The following is a 3,016-nucleotide window of genomic DNA, read 5'->3' on the forward strand; positions in this document are numbered from 1 at the left end:
TTGATTTGTTAAAAAAAAAAGTCTGTTTTTTGGATTTTCTCTTTTTTTCCCTTTGTTTGCCTGTTTTGCATCTTAAATTCAACATATGACATCATATGCTAGTCGTTTTTCTCTGACTGACTTATTTCACTTAGCAATATACTGTCTAGCTTCATTCATGGCACGATTTCTTTGTCATGGCTGAATAATATTCCATTGTGTATATGTGTATATACACATACAACATCTTCTTTGTCCATCTATCAATGGACACTTGGTCTGCTTCCATAATTTGGCTATTATAAATAATGGTACAGTAAACACAGGGTTGCATATATCCTTTTGAATTAGTTTCCTTAAATTCTTTGAGTAAATATCCAGTAGTGTGATTACTAGATCAAAGGGTAGTTCCATTTTTTTTTTTTTTTTAAATTTTATTTATTTATTAGACAGACAGAGATCACAAGTAGGCAGAGAGGCAGGCAGAGAGAGGAGGAAGCAGGCTCCCCGCTGAGCAGAGAGCCCAATGCGGGGCTCGATCCCAGGACCCTGGGATCATGACCCGAGCCGAAGGCAGAGGCTTTAACCCACTGAGCCACCCAGGCGCCCCGGTAGTTCCATTTTTAATTTATTGAGGAAACTCCATTCTGTTTTCCATAGTGGCTGCACCAGTTTGCATTCCCAGTAGTACACAAAAGTTCCTTTTTCTTATTTATTTATTTTTTCAAAAGATTTTATTTATTTGACAAAGATCACAAGTGGGCAGAAAGGCAGGCAGAGAGAGGGGGGAAAGCAGGCTCCCTGCTGAGCAGAAAGCCCGATGTGGGGCTCGATCCCAGGACCACGAGATCATGACCCGAGCGGAAAGCAGAGAGGCCTAACACATTGAGCCACCCAGGCGCCCCAAAAGTTCCTTTTTCTCCACATTCTCTCTAACACCCGCTGTTTAAAAATGTATATGCTTTTTAAAATGCCAACTGGAAGCTCTATAACAGAAAGTGATTATATCTGAATTTAAAAATCCAATTGATGCGTTCGAAACCAAATTAAATACAACAGAACAGATAAACAGTAAATCAGAGAACAGGTCAGTGCATTAAACTGAAGCACAGAGTAAAAAAGACACAAAAAGAAAACACAAAAAGAGTATAAGAGACTTACAGAACGTGATAGAAAGGTCTAACCATGTAATTGAAGTTGAAGAAACAGGAAAGAGGGGCACCTGGGTGGCTCAGTGGGTTAAGCTGCTGCCTTCGGCTCAGGTCATGATCTCAGAGTCCTGGGATCGAGCCCCATGTCGGGCTCTCTGCTCGGCAGGGAGGCTGCTTCCCCTTCTCTCTCTGCCTGCCTCTCTGCCTACTTGTGATCTCTCTCTGTCAAATAAATAAATAAGATCTTTAAAAAACAAAAAAAAAGAAAGAAACAGAGGAAAGAAAGAATGAAAAGAAGGAATCCGTGGAGAAACAGTAGACAAAAATTCCCCCAAACTGATGAAAGCTCTTAAACCACACATTCAATATGCTCTACAAGTCCCAGATGGGACAGAGAAAACCCAGCTAGGCATAAGACAGTCAAACTGAAGGAAACCAAACATAAAGGGGAAAATGCTGGGGCGCCTGGTAGCTCAGTCTGTTAAGATTCCAACTTATATTTCAGCATGGGTCGTGATCTCAGGGTCATGGATTGAGCCCCACCTTGGGCTCCATGCTCACCACAAAGTTGGTTTGACATTCTCTCTCCCTCTGCTGTGTCCCTCCCCTTCCACTCAAATAAATAAATACATAAATAATATCTTTTTTAAAAAGGGGAAGAATCCGGGCACCTGGGTGGCTTACTCCTTGAGCATCTGCCTTTGGCTCAGGTCATGATTCCAGGGTCCTGGGATTGGGCCCCGCATCGGGCTCCCTACTCAGTGGGGAGCCTGCTTCTCCTTCTCTCACTCCCCCTGCTTGTATCCCCTTTCTCACTGTCTCTCTCTCTCTCTGTGTGTCAAATAAATAAATAAAATCTTTTAAAAAAATAAAAAGGGGAAGAATCTTAAAAACAGAAAGATTAAAAAGGGAGGACACCAATAAGTTTGAAAGTTAACTTTTCAAAAGAAATTATGGAAGTCAGAAGACAATGAAATAAAATTTAAGTGATGTAAGAAAAAACAGAATTCTGTATCAGCAAAAACAAAGACAATATAAAGATATTTTCAACTCAAATGGACTAAAGACCTAAATGCAAGACCCAAAACTATAAAACTCTTGAGGAAAAGAATATGGAAAATGACTCATAACACTGGATTTGGCAATGATTTCTTAGATATGACACAAAGGACACAACAGCAAAAGCAAAACTAGACAAATGGGACTAAGTCAAACTTAAAAACTTCTGTACATCAAATGATACAATCAATAGAGTGAAAGGCGGCCTATTGTCTAATATGGGAGGAAGTATTCGCTAATTATATATTGATAAGGGGTTAATATCCAGAATATATAAAGAATTCCTGTAACTCAACAACAAAAAATAACCCAATTCAAAAATGGGCAAAGAACTTGAACAGTTTTTTCTTTCTTTCTCTATTTTTTTCTCTATTTTTTTTTTAAGATTTTTATTTATTGGGTTGCCTGGGTGGCTCATTCAGTTTACTGTCTGCCTTTGGCTCAGGTCATGATCCCAGGATCCTGGGATCAAGTCCGGCATCAGGTTCCCTGCAGGGAGCCTGCTTCTCCCTCTGCCTGCCACTCCCCAGCTTGTGCTCGCTCACTCTCCCTTTCTCTCTCTCTCTCTGACAAATAAACAAAACCTTTTTAAGAAAGAATTTATTTACCCATTTAAGAGAGAGAATGTGAGCAAGAGCTGGGGTTGGGGCGTGAGAGGAGGAGAAGAGCAGAGGTGGGAGAAGCAGACTCCCCACCCATCAGGGAGCCTGATACAGGGCTTGACCCCAGGACCCAGGGATCATAACCTGAGCTGAAGGCAGATGCCCAACTGACTGAGCCACCCGGGCACCCCTGAATAATTCTTTCTGATACTTCTTTCTAATAGT

Source organism: Lontra canadensis, unplaced genomic scaffold, assembly GCF_010015895.1.
Source record: "Lontra canadensis isolate GAN:19392208 unplaced genomic scaffold, GSC_riverotter_1.0 scaffold73, whole genome shotgun sequence".
NCBI classification, from domain to species: Eukaryota; Metazoa; Chordata; class Mammalia; order Carnivora; family Mustelidae; genus Lontra; species Lontra canadensis.